The sequence below is a fragment of the Protopterus annectens genome, chromosome 12.part0, assembly GCF_019279795.1.
Source record: "Protopterus annectens isolate FY-2018-M chromosome 12.part0, PAN1.0, whole genome shotgun sequence".
Lineage (NCBI taxonomy): Eukaryota > Metazoa > Chordata > Ceratodontiformes > Protopteridae > Protopterus > Protopterus annectens.
Window position 1 is genome coordinate 679,158,249 of NC_056746.1, and position 15,737 is coordinate 679,173,985.

Below are 15,737 nucleotides of genomic sequence, written 5' to 3' on the forward strand. Positions count from 1 at the left end.
ACAGCACCAGCCTGAACTGAGCTTAGAGACATTTTGCCAGTGTCGGCCTTGCCTTGACGTACAGATAGCTGCACTGGATAGGATTGAAGTCTCCCTATCAATGGCAAAGATGATTTTGTTTATGCATATGCTTGCAAGTACATGATCTATTAGTTTTTCTGTTTATTTAGTATTAGTTTTACTGTTTATTTAGTAAGTTTTTGTTTAATAAATTGTTAAGTTTGAGCCTTGGTGTCTTGTGTCATTTCTAATCCTGTATTAACCTCAGACTTTAAAGTAACGAACTAGTTCAAATGGTCACACTGTACTGCCTGACTTGGAGAAACTACTTAGGTACTGAGGTATTGCAATAATTATATGCTTTTGTGGCTGTTAAAATGTGGTACTTTAATTTTAAAAACCTCTGCTATGTACCTCCTAGGGGAAGGCCTACCCAATTCATTTATTAACATACTCATTTTTTTCTTCTAAAAACAGTTTACTGTTTTAAAACATTATTTTAACTATTTTCAACACACAAAACAGTGGTTGAGTTTTGGGGTTTGAATTAATTTGCTTTCCTGCTCTATTAATTGTTTAGTTGCAGAGCACCAGGCTAAACTCCAGCCTTTTCATCAAAATGATTTTTTATTTTTACAAACAGTGGTTTGCTACATGCACCCATCTACTTCTGCAGTGAATACATTTTGGAGCCGTTTTCCAGTAGGGTCCTCACCATCTGTACATCCTCCATTGTTATCACTCTCCTTTTAGGCACAACTTCCATTCTAATCACTCTTATCTTACCTACCTATTATAGCAACCTGCTTAGTTTATAGTTCATTGAAATCAGTGAATTGCATTCCACTATGAAGAGGTTCAAAAGTTTAATCAAATAATTTCAAATTGCCATCTATATGTAATAATAAATCTACAATGTCATTTAACTCTGTAGTAAAATTGTCTTGGTGGAACATTTGTTAAGGGGGGGATTAATGCATTTTATTTAACAATGTCGTAACAAGGTCTTGACAACAATTGTTCTCTGTGTCAGCCTTGAACTTTTTTAATGTTTATTTTAACAGGACATGCACTGGGATATTTCCTAAATTATATGATCTTCTGCAGATAAAATTATAAAGACAGTCAGTGTGTACTCCATTCAGCTACCCTTAACTAGAAAATATATTTTTTCCTCCTCTACCTTACCTGTACTTTAAGTAACTTGCTCAGTGAAAGTGCATACATAGAAGGTAGCCTGCAGCCAAACACTGCTTTAGATGCATTTAGTTACTAGACCTTTACAATCTGTGACCTAACCTCATGGGCATCCTTCTGGAATTCTGTTATTCTAGACTGCCTTAACAGATCCAGAACCTTGGTTTATACTCATCTCTAAACTTCTATTTTAAATCCCCATTTATATCCCTCTTCACACTATGTACAGTAGCTCTGTTACAGCCTTTACTTATCTCTACTCTGTTCTCTCAGAGACCAGTTGGCATAATGGTTAAGGTCTTCACCTTCTAGGTACAAGGTTTGATCCTGACCTCCGACCAATGTCTATTTGGAGTTTGCATGTTTTCCTTGTGTCTTTGTGGGGTTTCTCCCACCTCCAAAAAGCATGCTGAGTGTTTCCATCTCAAACTCACCTAAGAATGGAGCTGTGGGCAGCAGCATGGTCTCTAATGTTGTCATACAGTGGGAAAATTTGTATAGACCAATTGGTTTGGACATCTATTGTAGTGCTTAGTATCCTCAAGAAAGGAGAACATGGACCACATAATGTGCACTGTAGCAGAGCCAGCTACTTGATGATGTAAAAATATGGCTGTAGGTGATCTGGTCATATTGGCCAATGTCACCAAAATGAGCATGGGTATTTGCTGGTGATAAGGAAGCTGATGACCCAGTTTACTCTGACCTACACTAGGGAACTATGCTAATGGCAGGAGGGGTATATGCACTCCCTATTGGCTAGTGTTTGCCCACCATAAATGGGTCAATAAGCTACTGGTTGGCCAATATCCAGTTGACCAGCTTGGGAAGCTTGGGATAGCTCAGATTAGTGAACGCTGGATGTAAAATCAATCCAAACATGAAGTAAGAATTGCAACATTCACTGCAGATTCACTTACAGAATGAGGCTTGGAAGTGGATGACATGATGATAAGGGTAAGCTGGACACCCTATTTATCCAAGAGACAAGGTGAAAGGGCAGTGCAGCAAACCCACTTGGCTTGGGATCCAGAGCCTTCCTACTCAGGAAGAGGACAGGCTAGAAATGTTGTAGGAATTGTGTTAAGGGAGACCCTTCAGAAGGCAGTGAAGGATGTTATGGCCATCAGACTCCAGTGCAATGATTAGGCAGTATTCATAATCTCAGCCTGTGCCTTCAGCAGGGTTGTGACAGTGAGGAAAATATTGCATTCAGAAAGCAGTTGCAGGGCTTACTAGATAAAGCAGGACAACATAAATTGGTGTTGAACATGGGTGACCTGAATGCACATATCGGGACAGACAGAACAGGATATGAGGACTGCCTCAGTCCACCTGGGTGGGGAAAAAGGGATAAAGAAGGTGAGGCCATTCTAGACTTCTGTCTGGCAAATATAGGCAACACATGGTTCAAAAAGAGAGACAATCACAAGATAACACACAAAAGTAGCCAACATGCAACTCAGGTAGAATTCCTAAAAGTAAGGAAAGGGCACTGGGTAAAATCAGCAATTGTAAAGTCATCTCCAGTGAAACAGTTAGCCCACAGCATAAACTGCTAGTTGCTACAATCACAGAAAAGGCTCTAAGCTCAACAGTGACCAGGCTGAAGACACGGAAGTTAACTGAAGAGAGAGAGAGAGTAGAACAGTTCAAGGAATTACTCAGGGGTCTAGCACCTCAAGAAGGTGAAGTTGAAGAAGAATGGCATTGCCTCAAAACAGCATGTTTGAAGGCTACAGGGCAGATATGCAATTGAGCCAGGTATGAAAATAAGGTGCAAAAGGAAAGCTGGTGGTGGAATGCAGAAGTCCAGAAAGACGTCAAAGAAAGAAGGAGTCCAATAAAAAGTGAAGACAGGTCAGGAAGGAATAATGGTTGATAAAAGCATAAAGAAACTCTGTCAGGTTACAAGGCAAAGACAAATAGATAAAGATAGTCAGACACACTTCATAAGGGATACCAGCAACAACCTTCTCATCAGTCCACAGGACTTCAGAGGAAGATGGAAGGAGTGCTTCCTGTGGATTCTGAATGAATAAAACCCCACAGAAGCTTTACTTCCCCAGACACAGCCTATTGTGAGAGAAGAGGAGGACCCCTCCCTAGAAATATTAAGAACAGCACTAAGGAAAATGAAGTCAGGGAAAGCAGCAGGCTCAGATGAGGTCACCGTAGATATAATAAAGATGTTAGGTAAGATAAGAGAGAAATGGCTCCTGAGGGTACTCATAGCAGTACGGAGAAAAAGTTTACCCCAGATTACTAGAGAATAAGCATACTAGTGCCAGTGTACAAGAATAAAAGGAGCATTCACAAGTGTGAGTAGTATAGAGGTATCAGACTCTTGTCACATTGAATGAAAGTACTGGACAGCATGACTGATAAACGGATATGCAAAGTAAGATGGGAAATAAGCAGTTCAGATTCAGACCAGGATGTAGCACAACTGGCCTGATGTTTGCAGTGAAACGGATACCTGAGAAGATGCTAGAAATGAGGAAAGAGTCCAACTGGGCGTTCCTAGACTTGGAGAAAACATACGACAAGGTCCCAAGAAAGCTCATTTAGTGTCTCAGAAACACTGTCAGAATTGGTGCATGCTATGTACAAGGACCCAATTATTCAAGTATGAATAGTGTTTGGTTTTACAGAGGGGTTCTCACTGGGAGTGGGTGTGCATCAGGGTTCAACTCTGAGCCCACTGCTGTTCATACAGGTGATGGACAACATTAACAAACGGGTCAGAGGGGATAGGTCAACAAAGTTGTTGTATGCAGAAGGTGTGACATTACAGGCAGACTGAGTAAAAACTTCACCAAAGGGTAGGGGAATGGAATGCACAACTGAAGGCAAATGGGATGAAACTGAGTACAGATAAGACAGTTGTAATGGTAGCAAATGGGGGAAATCAGAAGAAGCTGAACATGGAGACAGAAAAGAAAACAGTGGAACAGGTTAACATCTTCAAGTATCTGGCTGGGGTGTTTGAGGAGAAGGGAAGTCTGAATGAGGTGGTCAAAGCTAGAATCAGAGGGGCTGCAGCCAACTGGCACAGAGTGTCAGAGGTAATATATGACAGAAGAATGCCATGGAAGCTGAAAAGTAAGATGTGCAAACCAGTGGCGTGACCAGAACTACTGTATGGCACAGACACCTGGGCAGTAATCGCAGAGCAGTTGAGGAAGCTAGAGTTGATGGAAATGAAGTGTCCAAGATAGGAGGTAGGATGCACACTGTGGGACAGGTGAAGAAATAAGAACATAAGAACAGAAGCCAAAGTAGCTCCAATTGTAGAAACGGTCAAAGAGAACAGATTACAGTGGTTTGGACACATGGAGGAAAACAGAAGACAATCTGGTGAAGAAGATTTGGAACAGACAGGAAGGTGAATGGATTGTGTGAGAGAAGATCTGCAACAGTAAGGCATAAGTATCAAAGAAGGTAGCACAGTGGCACTGAATAGGGAGAAATGGTGAGGGTTGACACTACACCCCTACCTCATGTAGAAAAAAGGAAAATGGGGCAATGATGATGATTACTCTGTTCTCTCATTCCATTTCAGTGACTTGCTAGAACTTTCTCCCAGTCTCCCCTTTCTCATCTTGTTCACTACCATAGTCTAATCTATTTTGCCTGCAAAGACTCTGGCTCTCTTTTTGTGTCTTTTAAACCACTCCTCAGCCTGAACCAGCCTGATCTCATGAGCTGCAGTCTCCCATAGACTGGTTCATAAATCACATAATTCTGATTGTTTATGCAGCTCATACAAATGGGGATAGCCTCACTCTGCTCAACTATACCACAGGTGGCTGAATTTCACTCTGTACTCTACACCTATTACCAGCCACTGCCATATAATTTCATTTATAAGTCAAACACATCTCATCATACACCAGACAGCCTATCTGATCTCCTGCCACACCTAATGGTCTATTAGTTCTCTTACTCCATCTAATGCCCTGTTGTGTCTTCTTTCACAATGAACAACATAACAGATCACACTGCATTACCCTCTGTTTCTGACATTTTATGGTCTTACAAAGTGTTCATATTACATTGTTGAACTTTTAAAAGTCCAAACACCATATGGTCGAAACCATACGTTCAAACTTTCAAAAGTTTGAAACCATCAAAAAAATAAATAAAAAACAGAAAAAAACCTACCTGGCAGTTGTGAGCAGGGGGGGGGGGGGCAAGCCCACCTGCATCCCCACATCCCCCGCTCTTTAAATATACCAACTCTAAGATCGCACTACAGTGCAGTAAAGGGAAATCGTCCCTTTCCACACTGAACAGAAATCCCTATTGAAACGTTCAAACTTTTCCAAGTTCTAACATATGGGTTCGACAATATGGCATTCAAACGTGTTACAGTTCGACAACGTAATATGTATCCTCTTAAAAACACTTGTCCTATACTCCGTCTGTCATCATTACTGATCTTACCTCATTATTGTATTTTAATTTTATCTGTATTTGCTAGTTGGGGTAGAACACTGATTGCAAGAGACTATTTTTAATCTCAGTCCAGGAAAAGGGTATAATACAATGCATAAGAATTGTTGGTTGTAGTACAAACTGTTCAACATGTAATACAGAAAGGACAGTGCATGTACACATTTTTGCAACTGAAGAAAGAATGAAGAAAATCAATATATACAATATCTAAAAGAACAGTGAGTGATCAATAATCATGAGAATTAAAAGAAAATACATTTTTATGGAGTAAGCAAAAGGTTAGTTATGGGAGTAGATTGGAAGGAGATAAGGAGAGGAGAGTAATTAAGTAATGTGACCCGAATGAGGGCACTTAAGCTGCAAGCAGCATTCAGAATAAGAGGAGATGTCTCTGAGGTAAAATAGGAGAGAGTGAAAGGTTTGGGGGCTAGGATGGAGAACTTATGAGCCGTGCAACAAAATCTGGATGAAAGTAATCAAATATGTGATCTAGAGAAGCTGACATTTTTGACATTATAGTATGCAGTGTGTTTTATCAGTTTGGTGACTAAGGGTAAAATCATCTAATCATTAATCATTTTAAATAACTGTATGATAAGAAGGATGACAACTCTCTAAGAAACTGGTAGACCTGTTGCTTTTTTAGTGGTGAAACAGTGGTATTCATTCCTTGGAGAGGCAATCATAAACCTACAAATGTTGTTAGAGATGGTTTGAATGATAGTGGTGTTTCTTTTAGATACAAAAGCAATGGTGGGAGGCATTTTCTAATTGAAATAGCAGTATACACCGGGTTCCTATAACATGATCGAACTTCAGCAAGTTTGAACCCTATATGGTCGAAACCATATAGTCGAATTTGCAGAAGTTTGAACACAGAAAAGAAAAAAAATAAAACATGCAACAGTAAACTAACTGTTGCAAGCCGGGGGGCAAGCCTCCGTGCAACCCCCACGCCCCCCACTCTTTAAATATACCAACTCTGAGACTGCACTATAGTGCGAAAAGGGAAAATTTCTCTTTACTGCACTGTAGTACAATCTCAGAGTTGGTATATTTAAAGAGCAGGGGGTATGGGGGTGCAGGGGGCTTGCTCCCCTGCTTGCAACAGTTAGTTTACTGTTGCATGTTTTATTTTTTTTCCGTGCTCAAAGTTTTGAAACTTCAAACAGACAAGTTCGATATTGTTGTGTTCGAAGTTTCAAAACTTTGATCACGTAATAGGAACCCGTATACGTTTATCTATGGCTGCACTGGATGCATGCGAGAGGAAGATGACAGGATTTTTTTATTTCAAAATAATAGTGCATTAACTTTTTTGTATATTCCAGGTGATGCTGGAAGCTTAGAAAGGGTCTAGCAAGATCCTAAGATTTTTAAAGGCTGTGACACTCTCACTATAATTAATAATGTGGTATATGATTATCAGGAGTTGTTGGATTTAAAAAAGATTTTTTTGTTGTCCTGAATAGCATTATTTTTGTTTTAGAAGAGGTGAGTTTTTATTATTGATCTGGTGAATGAGGTTCTCAAAGTCCATCTGAACTTCTTGTTGCAGATTAGAGAGTGAGTGAGTGAGTGAGTGATTATAGCAGTAAAGGGCCCTTTCATAAGCATAAAGTAAGAGGGTTAGGAGAATCAGATAGGAGTTTATTAACACTGATGGAGAATAGGACAGTAGCAATGATAAAGACTTGTTGGATGCCTTTTAGCAGTGATGTACTCAAAGTTGAAGAGGTGATTTTGACACTGAATGTACCTTAGTCTTTAACCTTATTTCTGTCATGCACCTTATAATTTTTAAAAGATGAAAATGTTCTTGGCTATTCAGACTCCATTTATCTCTAGTAGTGATAGACTAAGCTCCTGTCTCATTACTATTTCCAGTCAAGCTTAGAGTTTAAGGGACTCCCATCTAATAACTCTACCGATCTTTCCTTAAAATGACCTATAAATGTTGATCACTCCATATGACTCATGCTTGACTCTCACTCTATCATTCACAGCTAAAGTGACCCACCTGCATTAACCTCTTTCTTTGCTATACCTCCACTTAAGGATCCATCATATCCTGCTTGCACCACTACCTGTACAACTGTTAGGCTCAGACTTCCTCATCCAGACCTACTGAGAAAGAAGTAACTTGAATTTGGCTATATATTATCTCACAACCTCTCCTTAAGATATCTTTTCAGGCTGCTTGTCAAACATTCTGATTAATTCTAACACATTTTCCCTTTCATCAATCTTCTCTGTACACACTCACAATGTCTTACTCTTTTATAACTCTGTTTCAGTCCTTAAAACTGTTCCTCACTTTGTTATTTAGCCTAGGAGCAAAAAGGTTGGCCTTCACTCTACTTTTCAGCCTAGGTGGCAAATAGATTGTTCCTTCTCATTCTTTCCTTATACTTGTTTTCAGTCTAGGTGGCAGATAGGCTGTTGCCTTTCTCTGTTTCCTTTTCATTTTCCCTCAGTTTGAATTCTCCATATTATACCTCACACCTCCCCCTTTCTCTCCCTTTCAGCCAAGGTCAATATATGCTTAGCCTTGTATTATTTACCAGCCAAGGTGGTAAGTAGGCTGATCCTTCTCTTTCATCCTGCCATCCTTTATATTCCAATTTCTTCATCTGCTGTTCTCTACAATAATCCATCACTGCTCCTCTTTACTTTTCCATTTAGCCTTGGAGGCAGATAGGACAATCCATTTTCTTTCATTCCTTATATCCCCTTTCTTTCATTCTCTTCTCCACTGTACTACTTTCATACTCTTCTTTGCTCATCCAAACTATACTATTCATTACTCCACTTTCAATCAGCCTAACTGGCAGCTAGGCTGTTTCACTGTCTTTCAGCCAAGGTGACAGATATGCTATTCCTTCTCTCCAAATGCTATCTAACTTGTATCTTCTCCACTGAAGATTATGATGTTAGCATACTCGCTCAACTTTCTTTTGCATAAGTTGACAGATGAGTTGTCCTGATATCACTTCTGCCTTTCATGAAGGCCACACCTTTTTTTCCTCTGTCTGGATTTCAAATAAGTTGCATTTTTATTCATTCAGCTTATGTAGCAAATAGGCTGTTACTGGTTCACCCCAGTGACTTACAATTAACACTTCTTGCTTAAACTCTCTCACCCATTCTTTTTCTGACTTTGATAGATTTCCTCTGCCTACACTTAAACAAGATTAGCAGTGGGAGTCAGTAAAGCCTACACAGTGTTTTTTCACCATGTCTGCATCACAGCACGATGAGCACATGGGCGTGGAAACATTTAAATTCAGTAAGCACCATGTAGCAGCGTGCACCCCCATCAAACAAGGCAAACACCGTGGCACGCTAATTACTGCATAAGCAGCTGAATTGTATGCTAGTCAACCAAGGCAACATGCTGGTGCTATTTAACAAGCTATAAAGCAACTGTGTAGACTCTGTTCTGGTGTTCCCCATGAATTCCAAAACTTTTGGAATACAACCATTAAAATAAGTCTATATGGACAGAATAAAAAGTAAAATGTGTGAGATTTATACAGAACTGACATTAACATGTGACAGTAGGCAAGATGCAACAAAAGAAGAGTCACAATAGCAACATAAATCCTTTTTTGTGCAATAACACAAATGCAGTTTTGCTCTTCCACCCTCAAATGAACAGTACATTTGTAAGTAATGAAGACAGATAAAAGTATGAAAGTGTGTGCTAATCAAAATAATTATAAAAAAACATCAAACAGACTATTCATGGTTACATGTTAGCATATGTAATATGCAGCTGATAAAATGCAGGCATATCATCTAAAAATCAGTACTTGTCCTTGTTAAACGCATATACATTTTATCTTCACTTCAGTTTCCCCTAGCTACACGGTTGCCTTCTGCTATAGACTCAGGGCTATCAGCATGGTGAAGATGCAAATGTGGTCTGAACTCAAATCCTTGGCTCTGTGTAGCAGATATAAACATTATGCAGTCTCTCTCTCAGCGTATGGATGGCAACTATAAATGCTTACATCAGGTGGGTGCGTCAGGTTAGACTTACAAAGTGTTATATGTACGTCTGTCAAGGTTAGAAATGCAAGTAACCAGCACAAAATTCACAGAGCCTGTTTCATTGATATCCAACCTCCTCTTCATTTGTGTGTAAATTGTATTTAGTCTGTCAGTTTTTTATTATTACTTTATTATTTTTTCAGCCATTGTTTGTGTTATGCGGCACTTAGCTCAATCATGAGCAATGGAGGAATGAATGGAAGGTTTGGCTATACTTATCTTATTTGCACAGTGTTGCATGACAGGCAAAAGGTAGACCTTAAGAATGACTAGTACATAAGGGAATGTCATGTAACTCTTCCAGTGGTGGCATTGCTAAAGTATGACAGTTGGTATTGAGTCTCTGTAATACACCTGCTACTTAAAAGAAAAAAAACACTTGATTGCCTCAATACAGTGGTATAACAATGAAAACAAAGCAGCAAACCCACTGTGTGGAACAGAGAAACACCACACAAAAGTTCAAATGCTTTATCTACAAAAACACATACAGTTAAGTGCTATGACCAGAAAACAAAAGTCCTCACCAGAACACATATTACAAGAAAAAATACCTATATATAGTTAAATACCCATGCAATTAACCAGTAGAAATTGTTCAATTAACATAATAGTTCTTGTAAGAATGAAAAAAATAAAGTGGTATACACATTTAAAACATACTGAAAACATCTCTAATAAAAAAAACGTATACACAGTAAAAATATTCATTCATTTGCATTTATCTTGATTGTACTTTCTATTTAATACAACTTTATAATTGACGTTTTTATTCAACCCAGGGGTGTTGTAGGCATTAAAAAAGTATTTGCCACTTAAACTCTTTAAAATCCAACTCACTCTTCCTGTCCCCATTGAAACCATTAGGCACAAAGTCAATAACTGTAAAAAAAAATACTTTTTGAAGTTTTTACATACTGAATCATGTTTTACCAAAGCATTGTCCATGTTTCTCATTTTATGGCATGTAATTGCTCAAACATCCTCCTCTTTAGTTGCCTGCTAGTTTTTCCTGTACATGATTTGGCAGATTCCAATGACAAACTTGATACTCTAAAAAATGAGATGGAAAATCAAACTGAACACAGTCCAGGAGTTCAGAACATTCATTTTGGTAGTAATTCCACTACTAACAGAGTTTTGTTATCCCCTCAACATTCAAAAAGGCTGGAGGAGAAAAGAGGATTAGAGAACAATCATCAATGAAATGAAATGGCAGCAAACCAAACAAATTTAAAGGATAATGAAATAAGGGAAGCAAATCACAGTTGGGCAAGGGTGATGAACAGTCAAGCACTAAGAGAGTAATTCCCCCTATTTTAGAAAAGGGGGAACAATGAAAGAGCCAACCAAAGAAGGTAAGGCCATTACACTTTAAAGTATCCAATTTATCTGACAGGATTCTTTCAGAAGAGGAACAAGCAGTTTTAAGTAAAGGCTTTTATTTTGTTCCATCTTGTAGATTGAGCACAGTAAATACTTTGATAGATTTATGTCTGAAAGTTAAACCTAAGATATATTTTTGGTGGGCAAAGGTTTGGACAGAAAAGTGATTTTGTAGTTCCAAGTGTTTTTAATCCACCTATGCACCCTTCTATCAAGGCCTTCGAGGAGACACGTGAAAAAGAAAATAGAGCCTTGTTAAATAATAAGGATAAACACACGTTTTACAATTTCTCAAGTTTAGAAAGGCAATGTTTTACATCTTGCATGAATGTTTACATGAAGGTGTTATTTCTGGTTCTATGTACAAATTTTTAAATGTTTCAAAACCCAGGATAGGCTTTTTGTTTGGCATACCTAAGGTGCATAAATATGAAAAAAATCCACCATATGGACCAATTGTTTCAGCACCAGCATCCAAGTTGTAGACACTTTCAAAATTTGTAGATAGGGCATTATTAAACAATAAAATTTCCAGCCTTCATGCTCTCTTAGAAGTACATTCTTTCGATATCTTATGTCTAACAGAAACATGGCTAAAACCTACAACCCAAGACAATGTAATCACCCCATCGGGGTACAATATTTTGAGATTAGACCGCAAAACCAAAAAGGGTGGAGGGTTAGCAATATTTTACAAATCATGGCTACTAGTTACTTCAGTAGTTGCGCAACTACCTTTAGATAGTAACACCAAAATCCTTATGTCTAAACTTCAGATCAATGCCTCCAAATCCATCTACATAATATGCTCCTACCTTCCTCCTGGTAATAACATCACCACCCTTGAAAATATCCTTAGCTGGCTTTCTACTTCCTTCCCTCAAGAAACCATAGTGCCGGGCAACTTTAATATAGATTGGAACAACTGTACTTCAGCCAACCCTACCACTCATATAAACCTGTATGTTTTTTTCCCAAACAATTACCACCCCTACCAGAATCCATAAACCCAATAACAAAGAAAGCACCTTAGACTAGATACTGATAAATTGTCATCTGCTTACATATAAAGCAGGTATCCTTCCTGATGACATTAGTGACCAGTCACTGACCTATATAATTAGTCAAAAGATCAATATTCCCAACCTTATATAGAACTACCCGGACTAACAGAAATTTTAACCTAGAAAGCTTCCAAACTGAACGTAAGGCATGTGATTGGTCACCCCTAAACACCTCCAACTAGAGGAAGCAGTGCTATACTTTAACACCAAATTCCTACAAATCCTGGACTACCATGCCCCTATTCACTCTATCAGAAATAGGACTAAAACTACTCCATGACTCACAAAAGAGACAATACATAAAATCCTACTAAGAAACAAAATATGGGCCAAATGGAGATCTTCTAAAAACCCAACAGATCATCAAAAAATTAGACAGCTGAGAAATGTTACTAAAAAATCAATACTTCTTGACAAAAACAAACTTCTACTCTCAACTCCTACTAACTCACCGACATAAACCACAAACGTTCTGGAAAGGTATTAATAGACTCCTCCATCCAGGGCACTCCAAAACACCAACCCCATCATGTACCACCCACGACAATCCTAAGCTTATTGCAGATGCCTTTAATACCTTCTTTACTGAGGCCGCCCAATATCTAGCTAATTTCCTACCCCCTGTTAGCACAAACCTGCCTTCCTCCACAACTAGCTTACCTCTCTCATTTCATTTACTACCTGTTCCAACATCCTTCATCTGCACCCTTCTTCAAAACTCAAACCATGCACCCCCTCAGCTGACCTTCTTCCAGCTGAATATCTGCAATGGGCAGCTAAAGTTATAGCCAATCCCATTTCCATCCTAATAAACAGAACCATTACTGAAGGAACCATCCTATCTATCTGGAAAATCTCCCATATTATCCCACTACATAAGGGTGGTAACTCAACTGAACTCTCAAAACTATCGCCCAATAGCCTTATTCTCTCCTTTAGCAAAAACATGGAAAAATGCATCCACCGACAACTACTAGATCACTTACTCCAAAATAATTTACTAGCTAGCTGTCAGCATGGTTTTAGGCCATTCCATAGCACCACCATGGCCCTCTTATCCTTCTCTGACTGCATTAACAAAAATTGTAATAACAATACTCTAGCCTCAGCACTGTTTATTGACCTCTCAAAAGCTTTCGACATGTTTAACCATCAGCTACTTTTAAATTTATTTAAATCCCTCTCCCTAGATGCACAAGCACTACAATGGTTCAAGTCCTACCTAGAAAGTAGGCAACAGGCTGTGCTCTGGGATAATAATCTATTCACACATCTCCCTATTACCCTTGGTGTCCCTCAAGGCTCTATTCTAGGCCCTCTCCTATTCTCAATCTTTATCAATGATCTAAATGAAAAAATTCCTCAAGCTACCTTCATACAATATTTAGATGAATTTACATTAATATGCTCCACTACTTCTGTATCTGAACTCCACTCCCTCACCCATAAAGTGGTTAATGTGGTAGAAAACTGGTTCCTACAGCGCTGCCTCCTTCTGAACCCCCAAAAAACAAAACTATTGCTCTTCACTCCAACGCAAAAGTCGTCCCCAATAAACTTCACAATTATATCTAATAATGGTACTGTCATATCCACTGACCCAACCACAAAACTCTTAGGAGTAATAATTGACCACAACCTTAACTTTGACAAACACATTAACACTAAAATAAAATCAGTGAATAGAAAACTAGGCTCCGTCTACAGGATTAAACCCTTCCTTACTTCAACAGCTAGAACTAATATTGCCCACATCCATCTTATCTTCACCCTCCTCTATGCCTCACCCATTTATACCAATCTATCCAAAATCAACCTCAACAAACTGGCAACCTCCTATAATAATATTGCCAGATTTGCCACTGGCTCCCTATTTATAACCCACCATTGTCACAATCTAAAACAGCTAGGCTGGCTGGAACTGCATAATCAACTTCAATTTCACCAACTTATTATTACCCACAAGACCCTTCATCATCCTAGCAATACTTCAAAACTCACTAGCCTTATCTCCCCCTACAAAAATCTTACAACCCTATACTCTGCAACTAAATTACTGGTATCCATTCAGAAATTCAACAATAAGGCTGGAGACTCACTGTTTTCCAACATCGTGGGGAAAACCTGGAACTTGCTTCCCAATAAACTCTCATCTCTTTCCTCAACACCACTTTTCAAAAAGCAACTTAAAGTTTACCTTAATTATCACTGGCTATGCCCGTGCACTAACCCAGACTAATAATTGATTTAGTCTTTCTAGGGAACCTCTACAGAGTATGAACTTGCTTAGCAAGCTGTCAACTGAATAGACACATCCCTACCAGAAATTTTCTTGTTTCTTTCTTTTTAGTATGTTAGCTATATGAATACAATGCTGGTATGTAAAATGTGCATTTCTGGTCTTAATATTGTACTGTACTTATGCTGCTATAACCTCTTTAGTGAAGCTTATCTCCCTGGGCCTCTACTGAAAATGGACATATATCCAGTTAGACTAGCCTGCTCAACAAATGTAAAATAAATAAAAATAAATAAAATAAAGTTGGTTCAACACAGTGATTCATTTATTAAAGATTCTTATGACTTTTTAACAACAATTAAGAATAAGGAAGTTGAAAAAGATGATCTGTTGGTGACTGTTGACATGAAGTCTTTATACACTTCCATTCCTCATGATATGGGAATGGAATGGGTGGGACATATTTTAATTAACAGTAAGGAATTTGAGGTAGGGGAATGTAAATTTTTGTTAGAGAGTATTGAGCAAGTTTTAAAGAACATTTTTTTTTTGTTTTGAGGGGGAATATTTTTTGAAAAAAAGAGGTGTGGCCATGGGAGCCAGAATGGCTCCTAATTGCGCTAACCTAGTGATGGCATATTGGGGGAGTTATTTTTTTTCTGTTTTGGAAGACAGGGACTGAGTATTTTTCTATCGTCATTTTACTGATGATTTATTTTTTGTTAGGAAAGGAACTGAAAGAGGGTTGGATCGGTTCATCCTGTTTCACATTTTACATAGGAAAAACTAGAAGGCAACTAAAGAGGAGGATGTATGAACATGTACATGCCAAAAAAATGGGAATCATGGACAATGCTTTGGCAAAACATGCTTCAGTACGTAAAAACTACAACAAATATTTTTTACAGTTATTGAGTTTGTGCCTAATGACTTCAATGGGGACAGGGAGAGAGAGTTGAATTTTAAAGAGTTTAAGTGGCAAATGCTTTTTAATGCCTACAACACCCCTGGGTTGAATAACAATGTAAATTATAAAGTTGTATTAAATAGAAAGTACAATCAAGATAAGTGAAAATGAATAAATATTTTTACTGTGCATAAGTTTTTTTTTTTATTAGAGATGTTTTCAGTATATTTTAACTGTGTATACCACTTTATTTTTTTCATTCTTACACTGACTATGATATTAATTTAACAATTTCTATTAGTTAATTGCATGGATATTTACTATATATATAGGTAGTTTTTCTTGTAATAGGTGCTCTGGTTAAGTGCTTAACTGTATGTGTTTTTATAGATAAAAAAATTAAACTTTCTTGTGGTATATCTCTCTC